Source organism: Papaver somniferum, chromosome 8 (genome assembly GCF_003573695.1).
Source record: "Papaver somniferum cultivar HN1 chromosome 8, ASM357369v1, whole genome shotgun sequence".
In the NCBI taxonomy this organism is placed as follows: domain Eukaryota; kingdom Viridiplantae; phylum Streptophyta; class Magnoliopsida; order Ranunculales; family Papaveraceae; genus Papaver; species Papaver somniferum.
The window spans coordinates 127,432,926-127,449,140 of record NC_039365.1 but is presented as its reverse complement, the minus strand read 5'-3'; positions in this window follow the sequence as shown (position 1 = coordinate 127,449,140).

Below are 16,215 nucleotides of genomic sequence, written 5' to 3'. Positions count from 1 at the left end.
AGATCAATCCATTGGAGAGTCTGACCTAACAGTTGTTGATTGATATTGATTGATCCTTGGATATTGGTCTTCGGTACCTTCCAAGTTATCTCTCTTTAATTAAGACTCGCAGTTTGCTTGAGTAATATTAAATCGAGAGATTGAGATATTAACTCCTTGAGATACTTTTATCTAGATTGAGTCTGACTGTATAGTTGATTCTCTAGAAAGTTTATCGGAGTTAGTCCATACAGATTGCTAAGCGAAATATTGTGTGGTGTTGTTAGACCCCCGATTTTTCATCTGTAATATTCACAATTCTAATAAGGGTTGTGTTAAATATTTCTACTATATAGACAACTAATTATAAAAGCAGATCTTGCAACATAAGTATAAGTTGTCTAGAATAATTCTACAACAATAACAAGTGTAGTGTCTGTAATATTCACAATACTAATAAGTGTTGTGTTAAACTATTCTACTATAGATACAAGTGATTGTAAAAGCAAATCTTGCAACATAAGTATGAGTTGTTCAGAATAGTTCTACAACTATAACAAGTGTAGTGATAGTAGTATTCACAGTACTAATAGTTGTTGTGTCTATATTTCAACAATACATAACATAGGTTGTTCAAGATTGTCTTACAACTTCAGGAGGATTGTGTTACAAATTTTTACCACATACATCCTTAGTTATTTAAGATTGTCCTACAACATCTACAAGAGTTGTGTTAGGCTTTCAAAAAAAAATCGAAAGAGAATCACAACCTTGACATAAGATTGTCGAAACAAGAACCACATCACCCTTTACAACTCTTAGTCAAACATTGTAAAAAATCTTCGACTTTCTACAAACCCCCCCACCCCCACACCACCACCACCTTCCACAATGTATAAAAGTGAGTTGTCATAGGGGTACTACAACTCATATCTGTAGTTGTGAATGATGATTTTTCCCGTAGTGGTCATACCTATTTTAGCATCCTTATACATCTTCATATTACCATATTTTATCTTTATTATCTCCAATCCATCCTCTACCAACTCTACACTTTCAACTGGTTGAATATGTGATGGGATTCCGTACTTTCGTGGCCTACCCCTTAGCTTTGGAAATAAAACTATATCAACTTTGGTCGTGGCTACAGAGTTGTTATCATCGTGTTGTTGTTGATTAGACATGGGTCTCTTACTTTTGCTATCACTTATCTTTGGTATGGCTTCGGAACGCTCACCTTGTTGTTCTTTGTCACTTGATGTAGGTACCTTCGTCGACCTTCCTTTTTTCTTTGCAACCTCCGCTCCGTCAACTATGGTTGTGCCTTCAGAATGATCACATTGTTGTTCTTTGTCACTTGATGTAGGTACCTTCGTTGGCCTTCCCCTTTTCATTACAATCGTCGTTCCTTGAACTATGGATGTGCCTTCTGAATGCTCGCCTGGTTGTTTTTTGTGTTAGAGCACTGCTCGGTCGAACTCGCATGCGTTGCTATCTCAAGCATGTTTGTCAATGTTAGTTATCAAAACTATAAGTCTTGATTTCTAGTCTACTATAGCTAAGTCTCGTACTAGGATAGAAAGTGTAGTTGAGCCCAAGAACTCCATGGCGATCATCATACAAGACGAAGAACTACTCAAGAAACTGGCGGAACTTCATCAACTAAAAGGTATGTGGAGACTTGAACTTATCTATCACTCAAAAGTCTATCTACTCTATCTCCTATCTTGAGACAAAAGTCGTTTTACTATATAGACTTTGATTATACACATTTGCTATTTCGAGCCGAGTTTATCTCGCTTATATATTTCTCGAAATATGTGTTGGTAAGCTTTCGATTTTGGAAGTTATACATTGTATTAGGTACCTTCCTTGTCACCAAGTAATTCACTATATCCGCGTACCAAGGTGTAGAATTTTCCAAGGAGAAAAGTTGTTCGTCCGGAAAGCGGCCTTGTAATGGAAGTTCTTCTTGAGACGTAACAAGTCTACTGAGATAATACGCAATGGTATTCTCCACACCTTTCTTGTCTCGAATTTATATGTCGAACTCTTGTGGCAATAGGATCTATCGGATTAGCCTTGGCTTAGCTTCTTTTTTCTTTATGAAGTATTTAAGTGCGGCATGATCAGAATATACAATAACCTTTGTGCCCACCAAGTATGATCGAAACTTTTCCAATGCAAAAACTATAGATAATTACTCCTTCTCCATGGTAGAATAGTTGATTTGTGCATCATTAAGGATCCTCGATACATAATAGATAACATGGGACAATTTGTCCACTCTTTGACCCAAAACGGCTCCAACCGCATAATCACTAGCATCACACATTAGTTCAAATGGAAGATTCCAATCCGGTGATTTGATAATTGGCGCACTTGTCAACATTGCTTTCAATTTGTCAAAGGCATCCTTGCATTCCTTGTTGAAGTCAAAGGGTACCTCCTTTTGTAGTAACTTGCACATCGGCATGAAGATTTTGGAGAAATCCTTGATAAACCGCCTATAGAAACCTGCATGGCCAAGAAATGAACGAATTTCCCTCACCGAAGTGGGATATTGTAAGTTCCTTATTAAATCTATCTTTGACTTGTCCACTTCGAGCCCTCGAGAGGACACGATGTGACCAAGTACTATGCCATGGTTTACCATAAAGTGACATTTCTCCCAATTAAGGACGAGGTTTGTGTCTATGCATCGTTTAAGAACTAGTTTAAGGTTGTCTAAACAACTATCAAAAGAATTGCCATAAACACTGAAATCATCCATAAATACCTCGATGATGCGCTCCACATAATCCGAGAATATACTTACCATGCATCTTTGGAAAGTAGCCGGTGCATTGCGAAGACCAAACGACATCCGTCTATATGCAAACGTTCCAAACGGACAAGTGAAAGTGGTCTTCTCTTGGTCCTCCGGTGCAATAACAATTTGGTTGTATCCCGAATAACCGTCCAAGAAACAATAATGAGAATGCCCCGCTAACCGCTCCAACATTTGATCAATGAAAGGTAAAGGAAAGTGATCCTCTCGAGTTGCGTAATTAAGATTTCTATAATCAATGCACACTCTTCAACCAGTTTGAACATTTGTAGGAACAAGTTCATCGTCTTGATTTCTAACAACCATAACACTGGACTTCTTTGGGACCACTTGTATCAGACTAACCCATTTATTATCGGATATTGGGTAGATCACCCCACACTTAGCAATTTGAGTATCTCTTTCTTCACAACCTCCATCATGGGAGGATTAAGCCTACGTTGAGCATCACGTACCGGCTTCACGTTCTCTTCCATTAGAATTCTATGCATGCACACGGATGGACTAATTCCTTTGATGTCCGCAATTGTCCATCCAATAGCCGTTTTGTGCTCTTTCAAAACTCTAAGCAAACGGTCTTCTTGTACCGGTGTGAGGTTCTTTACAATAATCACCGGAAGCTCATGTTCATCTTCCAAGAAAGCATACTTCAAATGGTCCGGAAGTGGCTTCAATTCTAGCTTAGGCGCCTTCACAATATATGGTACAAGTAATTCATCATCCATGGGTAAAGAAATATACGAAACATTACCCTTTTTAGCTTCTTGCAATGCCGTCAAGGCACCACACATCTCTACCAATTCCTTGGAGATTTCAACATCCAAATTAGACGAGCCGTGGACGTCCAATTCAATGCTCTTTTGCAACACCACCTCAAGTTCGTCCTTTTTACTCAATTCCACCATTTGTTGCGCTAACGAACTAACCACATCAATGGAGTAAGCGGAATGCACATCACTTGGGTAGCGCATGGCTTCAAATATGTTGAAGTGTATTATCTCCTTATCGAATTCCATAGTCAGCATACCCTTATCAACGTCAATCTTCGTCTTTGCGGTCTTCATAAATGGCCACCCAAGAAGTAAAGAAGTAGATGAACAATTCTCATTGTTTACATATCCACCATGAAGAAATCAACCGGAAAAACTAGATCATTCACTTGCACTAGCACGTCTTCTACAAGTCCCTTAGGATATATGTTAGACTTGTTTGCTAATTGGATAATAACTCTCGTCTCTTTTAAAGGTCCAAGATTCAAGGAGTCATATATATCGGCCGACATTACACTTATGGAAGCTCTCAAGTCAAGTAAAGCATGTTCAAACCTTTTTGTACCAATAGTAATTGGCACCATGAAACCACCGGGATCCGTGCACTTTGTAGGCATCTTCTTCAATAGCATAGCCGACGCACTCTCGCCAACTTTAGTAATTTCATTATCAAGCAAACTATCATTTTTTGTGCATATTTCCTTCATGAACTTAGCATACCTTGGCATTGTCTTGATGGCCTCGATGAATGGGATGTTGATTTTGATCTTCTTGAAGATATCCATGAGAGCCTTGTCTTGAGCTTCTTTCTTAGATTTAGCAAAACGACTAGGAAAATGAGGTGGAGTAGTGAAACTAGGATCCGTTTCCTTGGATTGGTTGGTAGGTGTTGGATTCTCCTTTGGTGCAACTTCCTCTTTGTCTTTGACTAACTCTTTGCTAGCTTCTTCATGATGACTTGGACTCTCCACTTGTCTTCCACTTCTTAAAGTAACTGCATTAACATTCTCTCTTGGATTCACAAATGGTTGTGAAGGAAGCTTTGTGGATGCTTGAGATTTTCAATAGATGCACATCGGTTGCCAATTATCCCATTTGGGTTTCCAAAGCCTTAATGGCCGATTCATTCTTTTGTTGGCTTTGTTGGCTTTATTGTAACATATAAGTAAGACCTTGCATGCCTTGCACTAACACATTGAGCTTGTCATCACTCGAAGAATCACGCTCCTTGACTTGTTGTGGTTGGAATTGTTGTTGAGGTTGGAAGCGTGATTGTTGGAAACCACCTTTTTGCACATATGGATTAGGAGCCGCCGCTTGCTTGTTTTCATAACTAAAGTTAGGATGATCCTTCCAACCGGGATTGTAAGTATTGGAGTATGGATCGTACCTTGGCCTTTGATTTTGATATAAAGCATTTACTTGTTCGGTCTCATCATCCGGAATAATTACCGCGGCCATTCGTTGCATTGCTCTTTCTATGCTCCCCATCCTCTGTTCAAGGTATGATGTTGAATCACTAACTTCATGCACTCTCCTAAACATTGGTTCTTCTCTTGTGTAGAATTATTGCGAGTTTGCCGCCATACTCTCAATCAACTCGGTAGCTTGGGCCACAGTCTTGTTCATTAGTGCACCACCACCCGCGGCGTCAAGAAGAGATCTGTCACTTGGTTGGAGAGCTTCGTAGAAGTATTAGAGTATCATAACGTCACTGAATTGATGGCGTGGACAGCTTTCCAGCAATCTCTTGTATCGCTCCCAACATTCATACAATGACTCTCCCACATTTTGCTTCATCCCACAAATCTCCTTGCAAATTTGAGTAGCTTTTGATGCAGAAAAATATCTCTCGAGGAAAAGTTTCTTCATCCCATTCCATGCGGTGATACTTCCTGAAGGCAAATAATACAACTATTCCTTAGCATTGCCCGCCAAAGATAACGGGAAAGCTTTCAACATTGCTCCATCCGCATTAGTCTCCGGTGGAAGCATAGCCATGACTATGGTAGAGAAGTCCATAAGATGCTTATTTGGATCTTCATTCACCATGCCATGAAACTTTGGTAACTCTCTAATCAACCCCGGATTGATCTCGAAGGTTGAGTTAGTTTGGATACACCATTGTTGTGTATCGAGCTTGTGAGAAGCTAGATCCTTGAGTGTACGATCAACAATTTCTTCTTCGTCTATATCGGAATCTGCGAACTCACTAGATGAAGAAGGAGGAAGCGGAGTGTTAACCGCTCGAAAGAGGTCCTTTAGTTGAGTGTCGGATCGAAGACGTATACTAATTGGACTCGTTCTGCCCTCTTTAAGCATTCACCAAAGATATAGTACCTGAAACAAGATTCTCGAAAACTAAGTTAGATACGATATATAATCTAACAAAGCAATAATAAAGCAAAAAGAAAAATAAAACAACTAAAATCGTCCGCTGCTCCCCGGCAACGGCGCCAAAATTTCATGCGTGTCGTAACCACAACAAATTAATTAATATTTTTCCACCTAATTAACAAGTAATATAGTGTAATCAAGTTCGTTCCCACGAGGAGCAAGAGGTTTTAGTTGTTTAGTTGTCACAAAAAGGGGGATTGGTTTTAGATTTTAAAAACAAAAGAAAATAAACAAAGAAATTAAAAGTGTATGTTGAAACCAATAAGAGAGATTAGATCAAGGAATCCTTCTTCGTTGCAAAACAATAAATCAAGTTATGTTCTTTTCCACTTTTTATTAGTGACTGATTATCACCAACCGTAGGTAAAGCAGCTAGCTCAGTGCTAAACCCCTAAATCCCTAGTATCACCGGATACGGAAGTTCTCGACTACCGAATTCTATTCACCAAACCACCTAGTAGTAGCTCACTCAAGATGTAATTTAGTTAAACGCATTAAGATTTATGAATTTATTAGGTTGATATTAATAGTTAGACTCTTAGCTCAAGGTCTACTTGCTAACGTTGTTTCCACACACAATTGCTCCACGAAATCCCTCCGCAAGGTCTCGTATTTGCTACTTGTGTAAAAGAGTCAAGAAACGATTACTTATCCTCTAACTTTCACTAGCTTTAGATCAATTAACAAATCAATTTAGTTGTCAACCTAAACAATCTATCAATCAACCATGAATGTATAAACATTCCTATTAGTAAAAACAAACGATAATCATGTGAAAAACTTCAAAGTAGATTTAAAAACAAAACTCAAAACATGTTAAAAATTAGGAATTCATCCTCAATCAATAAGAAAATTAGCTACTCATGTTTTTGAAATTCACACAAATAATTAAAGGGAGAATTTTTTAAAGTTCACACAAATAATTAAAAGAAGAATTTTGAAAAAGCAAGCAAAAACACAAGTGTTGTGTGTAGAGGTGTCTAGAGAAAAGTAGAGAACTTCTCTATTTATATGCTTCAATATCCTTGCAATCCTCTTAGGAATAAAATCCCTTTCCCTTTGTAGCTCAACTTCCAAATCCAAATCTTTCTCAAATCTTCCATCTTCTCTTTCCATATCCAAGCCCAATTCCTCAAACCCATGAGTCTAGAGAATTCTTCACAAATTTCTGTATTTTTGGTCGCCTGAAAAGTTCTTGGGATCACCGGAATCTTCTTGTCCGTCAACGGAATATTACGTCACGGTGCCGTTTAAGTTAACAGTCAAATAGGTCAAACCGTTAGTCAAGAAAGTCAAGGGAGGAGAGAGTCAGCTCAATCAGCTGTCTAGTCAGGGCTGAGTGGTCTGAGTCGCTGAGTTGGATCGGTCATCGGCGGCAACGAGTTGATCTGTCGGAGTAGAAAATCTGACAGAGTCTCCTTTGTTTTCTGGGCATTTTCAGGCCAAATTCAGCCCTCTTTCTGCTTCAATTCCTGCACAATCCTATCATACATCTAGAAGTTCATTCAATTTCAAACACAACCCATTACTTCTCAGAAGCAGCTCAGTTCACCATTCAGGCTACATCACCACATAGCCCATTCTCTGCAACATTCATTCACCTTCATCCATCTCAGACCACCATGTTAATTCCAGCTGCAGTTTCAACATCATTTGGTATTGCTTCTGCTTCTCTGTAGCTCCAGTTTATGCCACACTGCAACCATTCCTGGCTTAATCCAGTACCCATCTTAGATTCACAGAAAACCCCCAATTCTTCTATTTCAATTCAGCATCAAGCCCTAATTTCTTCGAACTTCATCACCATCTTTGCTTCTATAGCAGCAACTACCACCAACAGCGAATTCAATAAAAACCCATTACTTTAAATCATCACAGACTCGAGATTCAACCGCAGAGACGATCCCCGGATCCATTTCTTCTTCCGGATTCAACAGTAACACCAAATCACCTTCTTCCATTTCATTCTTGATCTGATTCATCCACAGAACCCTCGATTTCATCCTCTCTGTGTTGAACAGCAACAATATTTTCCATTTCGATCTTCTCTGAATCTCACTCTCCTCTCTTATCTCACAGAACCTGCCCTCAAAACCCTCTTCAATCTCTTGTCATCTTTGCCATTACAAATTTAACCAAAAACCCATTTAATCCATGGCAGCAACTGTTCTTCTCTGTCTTAATTTCTCAATCAGATTGAATCACAGAAGAACCCTAAGTTCATCTCAAATGGCAACACAGATTCGAATTACATAAGGACCATAATCTCACTTTCCGTTCTTCAATCTCTTGGCAGCTCCGCTTCAACTCAGGCCACAACCCCTGCTTCTCCATCACTTCTGTATTGCAACATCACCACTCAAACCACCACAGCTCACAGGTAGCCATCATCAGAGTCTCACAATTTATCAAACCGATTCCCTGTATTAACTACTTTCTTCTCTATTTGTTTCCAATTCCAGAAACCCATGAACATCACCAGATCCAACCTTCAATTCATTGCAAAACCCTAAATTATCAAAACCCATTCATCCATTAGCTTCAATTACAGCACCAGCAGTTCTCTTCACCAACTGTGACTCAAATCGAACAGACCCATCTTTGATTCTCCTCTCTGTGTCTATTTCAAACCCTAACCAATTTTACCAAAACCCATTTGATTCATATAAACGGCAAAGCCCAACTGCAATTTCGAATTTAAACTAAACCCAACTCCAATTTCATGTTCTTTAAACAGATTCTTCAATTTTCAATTTCTGTAAATCTCAGATCCCCTTTTGCTCATCTCGGTGACATGATTTCTTGTTCTTCTTCCTGAGACCAACAACAACATTACCATCATCTTCTCATCATCTCTGTTTGTCTCTCGAATTCTTGAGTTCCTCTTAATTTCTCAGTTTCAGCATCCATAGCTGCTTGCGCAGCTTTTCTCTTTTCTCAGTTTCAGGTGAAAATAATGATGATTGAGAGAGAACTCAATTCTAGGTTATACAAATTGGGTCCGGACCTGGGCACTAATATGGGCCGGCGAATAACATCTCAAGCTAGCTTACATAGGTGCCTTGAGTATCTAACCGGATGCCTTTAACACTTGAATGGGTTTCCCCTTATCCTTAGCTGAGCTGTCTTTAATGCTCCTACAAAAGAGTTGCACCTTAACCATAGCTCGGCTCCCAATATTGTTGGCGTATGAAACGACCATTTTGCGCTTATTACTCAATTTAGGATGATCTCTTCTTCTTTTCCTCCGTATGACTCAAGAGTACCTAATAACTCAAAAACATGCGTAAAATACATAATTTACAAGAAAAATAGCAGAGAAAGCATAAACAATAGATAATAAATATGATGTATTCTACACCCTATCACCGTAGACTTTTATGTGTGATACAAATTTGTTTATTAAAGTCTTCGACTTTGGGTCGTAACAATTCTTAGTTGTGGGTAAGATCAGCTAAGGGAATCAAGTGCGTAGTATCCTGCTAGGATCAGAGACGTAGGAGCGCAACTGTACCTTAGATCAGTGTGAGATTGATTGGGGTTCAACTACAGTCCATAACGAAGTTAGTTTGTAGTAGGTTAGTGTCTGTAGCGGCTTAACACAGTGTGTGTTCAATCTGGACTAGGTCCCGGGGTTTTTCTGCATTTGAGGTTTCCTCGTTAACAAAACATCTGGTGTTTGTGTTATTTCTTTTCCGCATTATATTGTTTATCTTTATAATTGAAATATCACAGGTTGTGCGTTTGAATCAATCAATTGGGAAATCCGACCTTTGGTTGTTGATTGAAATTGATTGATACTTGAACATTGGTCTTTGGTACCGTTCAAGTGATTTCTCTTGTATTCAATTAGACTCGAAGATTTCTATTTACTTGAGTAAGAATTGAATCGAGAAAGAGAGATATAACTCTTTGATATACTTTATTAAGATTGAGTCTAGTTGATTCTCTTGAAAGTATATTGGAGTTAGTCCATACAAATTTCTAATCGAAATATTGGGTGCGGTTGTTTCACCCCCGCTTTTTCAATTGGTATCAGAGCAGGCAAACACGTTTAAAGACCTTACAAGTCTGTGTTTGTGGCAATCTGACTCTATGGACAGAAATTTTATCTCCATAAACGTCCACCAGTCTTCGACGGCTCAAACTACCTATGGTGGAAAATTGCTATGCGTGCTTTTCTTCAAGCTCGTGATTTTCAAACATGGGTACATGTTATTAATAGATATGAACCTCCGGTTAATACAAACGACGATGTACCTATACCGAAGGATATTGTAGATACAACCCAGAAGAAGTTCTTGCTGCAAAGAAAAATTCTGACGGCTTAAATGCTATCATACATGCCATTACCCTAGATCTTCAGCACCACATGACTATGTGCACAAAGTCTAAAGAAGCTCGGGATATCTTAGAAACCGTATTTGAAGGAAATACCAATGAGAAAGAAGCTAGACTACAAAACCTAAGTTCTGATTGGGAAAACCTTTGTATGGCAGATAAAGAAACGTTTGATGAGTTTAATCACAAAGTGTCTGAAATTTTTAATGCATGTTTTTCATTGGGTAAGACTATTCCTGAAAAGGACATTGTGATGAATATTCTCAGATTGCTGCCATCTAGATACGATTCTAAGAAGCATCTCATTGTTGAAGGAAATAACCTCGCAACGCTTTCCAGAAATACTCTGGTTGGGAAGCTAAAGATCTTTGATCATGAGCATACGTCCAAGTCCGAGGATGATTCATCAGATGAAGATCTTGACAAGACAGTTTCGTTGATCACAAGACAGTTTAGGGATCTTCTTTTGAAGAGAAGTAAACAGTTTTCCAGAGATAAGTACAAGTCATCAGATAAACCTAATAATCGTGTTCCTCCTAAAAATAGGGATATTGATGAAATTGATGACGAGGATATGTCTCAGTGCTTTAAGTATAAAGGCTTTGGTCATTTTGCAAATGAGTTTCCAAATCGAAAGAAATACACTGGGAACAAAGGTCTTGATGCAACTCTTGATGAAATGTCTGACAACTATGATTCTATTGAATATGAAAAATCAAGTGAAAAAGCGGGGGTATAACAACCACACCCAATATTTCGAGTAGCAATCTGTATGGACTAACTCCAATATACTTTCTAGAGAATCAACTAGACAGTCAGACTCAAGAATCTACAGAAAAGTATATCGAGGAGTTAATATCTCTCACTTGATTTGATCTTTACTCAAGCAAATAGAAATCTGCGAGTCTTTATCAAATACAAGGATAATAACTTGGATGGTACCAAAGACCAACATCCAAGTGTCAATCAATTTAAATAAACAACCAAAGGTTGGATATTCTAATTGATTGATCTTAACGCACAACCTGTGATATTTCAATTATATAACCAAATATAATGCGGAATAGAAATAACACAAACACCAGAAATTTTGTTAACGAGGAAACTGCAAATGCAGAAAAACCCCGGGACTTAGTCCATATTGAACACCACACTGTATTAAGCCTCTACATGCACTAGCCTACTACAAACTAACTTCGGTATGGACTGTAGCTGAACCCATATAAATCTCACACTGATTCAAGGTACAGTTTCGCTTCCTACGTCTCTAATCCCAGCAGGATACTACGCACTTGATTCTCTTAGCTGATCTCACCCACAACCAAGAGTTGCTACGACCCAAAGTCGAAGACTTCAATAAAAAAATCTGTATCACACAAAAAAGTCTATGATAGGTAAATCTGTCTCCCACGGATAAACCTAAGAGTTTTTGGTCTGTCTTTTGATAAATCAAGGTGAACAGGAACTAATTGATAATCTGGACTTATATTACCGAAGAACAACATAGTATTATCAATCACCTCACAACAATCTTAATCATATGGTAGCGAAACAAGTTGTTGCGGAATCACAAATGATGGGACGAAGATGTTTGTGATTTCTTTTTATCTTGCCCTATCGGAGATATAATCTCAAGCCAATTATTCGATTGAAATCGTACGATAGAAAATGGCAAGATCAGATAGCTCAACTACAATAGAAGTAGTTTCGTCTGGCTTCACAATCCCAATGAAGTCTTTCAGTCGTTAACCTACAGGGTCTCGGAAAGAAACCTAAGGTTAAAGGAGAATCGACTTTAGCAAAACGAACTAGTATCACACAGGAGGTGTGGGGATTAGTTTTTCCATTTGCTAGATGACTCTTTTATATAGTTTTCAAATCAGGGTTTGCAATTTAAGTTACCTTGGTAACAAAGCATTCAATATTCACTGTTAGATGAAAAACCTGATTTCTCCAAGCTAATATCTTTCAACCGTTAGATCGAAACTTAGCTTGTCATACACAAATAAAATGTGTTTCATTTAGGTTTGAGTAACCGTACCTAATCGTGTACACTTGGTTGGTTCACAAATAGTGAACCGAAGTTATCCATATGAGTACTTTCATATCAACCATATTCATCTTTCTCATAACTAGTTCAAGTGACTCATAAGAACTAGTTGATAGAGTTGTTCAATTTCTTAGGTCTTTATTCATAAACACAATTGAAAAAAAATCGGTTTGATTCACTTGAATCAATTCATGAAAAACATAGCCATGGTTTGCAAAGATTGCACTCCTTATTGATTTATTGTTTTTAAGTTCACGAACTTTCGATTTGAGAAATAACCAGCTCGGGTACGCGTACAGGTACATGTACCTTAGCTACAGGATTTGAGTTTGGAAACTCAGCAGAAGTTTTCGGTTCGAAAACTTCCGTGAGTACACGTACGGGTACGCGTACCTAAGGTGACTGGTTTTCCAGTTTGTAAACTACAAACTCCAGCAGAAAATTTCGGTTAGAAAACTTCCGCCAATACGCGTACCCAACCTGTCTCCTTTACCATTGTCGCATGCACAAGTGCACACAATTTGTTTCCGGCACATGGATTTATACATTAATGTGCGAACACACTATATATGCTTATATCCATAGTTGGTTACATAATCTCAACTCTACATTTCAATCATTAAAACATTCTTATATAATGTTATAACAATCGTTATTCACGACTATCGTCATCAAAGCTATTTTCAAGATTGAAACGTCATCATGACTTTCATCACGGATAAAGATGAAAAGTAGTTAAAGCGAAAGCTTACCAACACGTATTTCGAGAAAATGATAGGCGAGTAAACTCGGATCGAAATAGCAAACGTGAATGTATGAAAACTATCATACTTATATGACTTTGTCTCAGGAGTAGGAGATGAATTTTGAGTGATAGATAAGTTCAAGTCTCCACATACCTTTTAGTCGGATGAAGTTCCACTGGTTCCTCGAGTAGTTATTCGTCTTTGTAAGATGATCGCCATGGAGTTTGGAGCTCAACCACACTAATCTGTCATAAACCGAGACTTAGATACAAGTAGTCTAGAAGTCAAGACATATAGTTTTGACAACTAAACTTGACAAAAATGCTTGAGATAGAAACGCATGCGAGTTCGTCCGAGCAGTGCTCTAACAATCTCCCCCTTTGTCAATTTTAGTAGCAAAACTATCAATCCATATGTATTACAAAATAAATAAAACTTTGTAGCTTCTCGTCCACATGCTTGATCTCCTTGGTGCTTCAACATTACTCGAAAAATCCGTCTCTTCCAAGTACTCCCATGATTCTGTAGATGTTCAATTCAACATCATAGTTGTTGAAGTTCCGTAGCCATAACAATGAGAAAACAAAAGCTCTCGATCATTGTTATTCAGTGTTATAATATTATCACACAACGTCAAAGTTCTTATATCACAACTTTGACAACAATACCATGGTGATATGTATCAGTCCCCCTTAGTCAATACTTCCTCTCAACACGAAAGCCACTCCCCCTTACATAATGATCCGAAAACCATATGTATTTGTAGTGTGAACTACATATTAATTCTCCCACTTTTTGTTAATAAAATTGGAAAAGGTACGAAAACGGGATCCTAATAAAATTTTCATGGGGACACTTCAAGATCAAAGAAAAGCACATATCAACTTGTTTATATGCAATCATATATCCTAAACTAAATGCATTCATCACGGAGTTTATAAAGATACAGGATAACTCCTAAAAATTCCACAGCCGCACTCCCCACAAAGATATGGAAATTAAGCGCAAGTTCAAAAGAACTCTCCCCCATTTGATGTCATTCCCGAAAAAACAACAAGAGCGACCTTACTTTTACAAGAAAAGAAGTATTTCTTTGGACACCAAAAACCACAAAATGATTTTGTATCCAAAAATTCTCAATTAAACTAACCACATGAGAACCCATGATTAATTTAATCAGAATACACAACCAAAAAAATCACAAACGAATCTATGATTAGTTTAGTTGAACACACAAGAAGACTTATGCAGCCGAACAATATACACATAAAATATGGATCATGGAAAGATCAATACTGCGAAATATACAAGGATTCATTCTATCTTCATCACTATTTGAATAACGACATACAATAGACATAATCCTCGTAAACAAAAGATTTTAACCTATCTTCCATCAATGAATTGACATAATAGGCTTAACTTTTGTTTGTCAAAAGTTCATCGATCTTGTATCAATACATGCATATCGACATATAAACGAGATAACTTTTGACATTATATGAGACAATAATAGTTCACGGACGCAAACACATATATCCCATAACATATTACAATATATAAAACCATAAAGATTAATACTGCAAAAATCATCTTCCAAACCAACTTTAGAATTTAAACAAATAAATCTAAAAACAGGAAGATGAAAACGTTGGACATAGCTATGTGTACTCACAATAATGGCTATTCCAAACCCTAGTTATCCTTCTTAAACAAAAAACAAGAATAAAATTCTCTTAAGAAATTTTACTAGACATTAAGATCTTTGAAAAATTCCTTGTCATCCCCGAACTCCTTGTCGTCAACAGCCATTGGAACATATGGTTCATGGAGGAAGGAGTCAATACCAATACACCTTCTTGGATGATGATGTCGAACCAGGGCCTTCTGAATTTCCAATCATCTTAAAACGCAAGCCTTTATTTGCTGAATCTCTTTTCTTGCCAGCTTCAACTCTTCAAGAACATCAGAAAACTTCTGAGAGTTAGAAGGAACATCTCTTAGCTTCCTCACATTCCTTCTTTTTCTTTTTAAAGTTGGAGGCAATTGATATTTCTCTTTTTCCTTAGTGATTAATGGTGTTTCATATTGATATCTTTCCCATCAGAAGACATTGTGTTTGGAGTATCCATGAAAGCATGGTTTTGTGAGAGCAGTTCATAATCAAACCTCAACAAGCAGTCTTAATGTATAAAGAGTATCAGAGAAGGAAAAAGGAATGTAGGGTTTTGAAACCTTTAAACAGGTTCGTACACGTTCAACTCACAACCTTATAAAGAGTATAATTGTCGATAATAACCCTCTTCGTTTGGCAAAACAGTCTCTTCCAATATTAACAGTGATATGGAGGAATTCCAAAAATCCAATCAACATAAGTCTAAAAATAAAACTAAATATATATATATATATATATTTAAAGCCTGAGGTGTGCAAGATCTTGTCTATTTTGAACAGGCACATGAGACAAGATGCACATGACAACACAATCAAGTTGTGTTGTGGTGAACAACAATTTGTCCACCATGACCCTTTTGGTTGGAATTCAAGGAGCCCCGCCTTTACGTATATTTAGACCATGTTTTCTTCTCTAATGGCCTAAATTTATCTTTGGAAACTAATCTCTTCGAGGAAGATAAGATCTTACATACCTTAGTTGTTTTCTTCGCTAATTTAAGCTTGGTAGCTAACCGATATGCTCTTCGTTGAAGCTTGTTGACATATCTCATCTTGTGTTTGTAATTGAAACACTTTGAAAACTCATGAACCTTGAGAGAACAATAGGAGCATGTCAACGCATAAGATGATTCAGGCGCCTTTGAAATGCAAGCTGTTAGGCACAAGGTAGATCCTGAAACATTAAACATAGAGTTTCCAACAGAGGGGTCAAATGATTCATCCATCTTGATTGGGTTCTCTACTAAAAGATTATCAAGATTGATGTATGTATTGCTACAATTATCAAAATCAATATTTTCACATAGAAGAGAAACTCTTGATTTTTTGTCTTCTTCAGAATCATAATTGTCAGACATCTCATCAAGTGTCGCAACAAAACTTTTGTTCCCAGTGTATTTTCTACGATTTGGGCACTCGTTTGCAAAA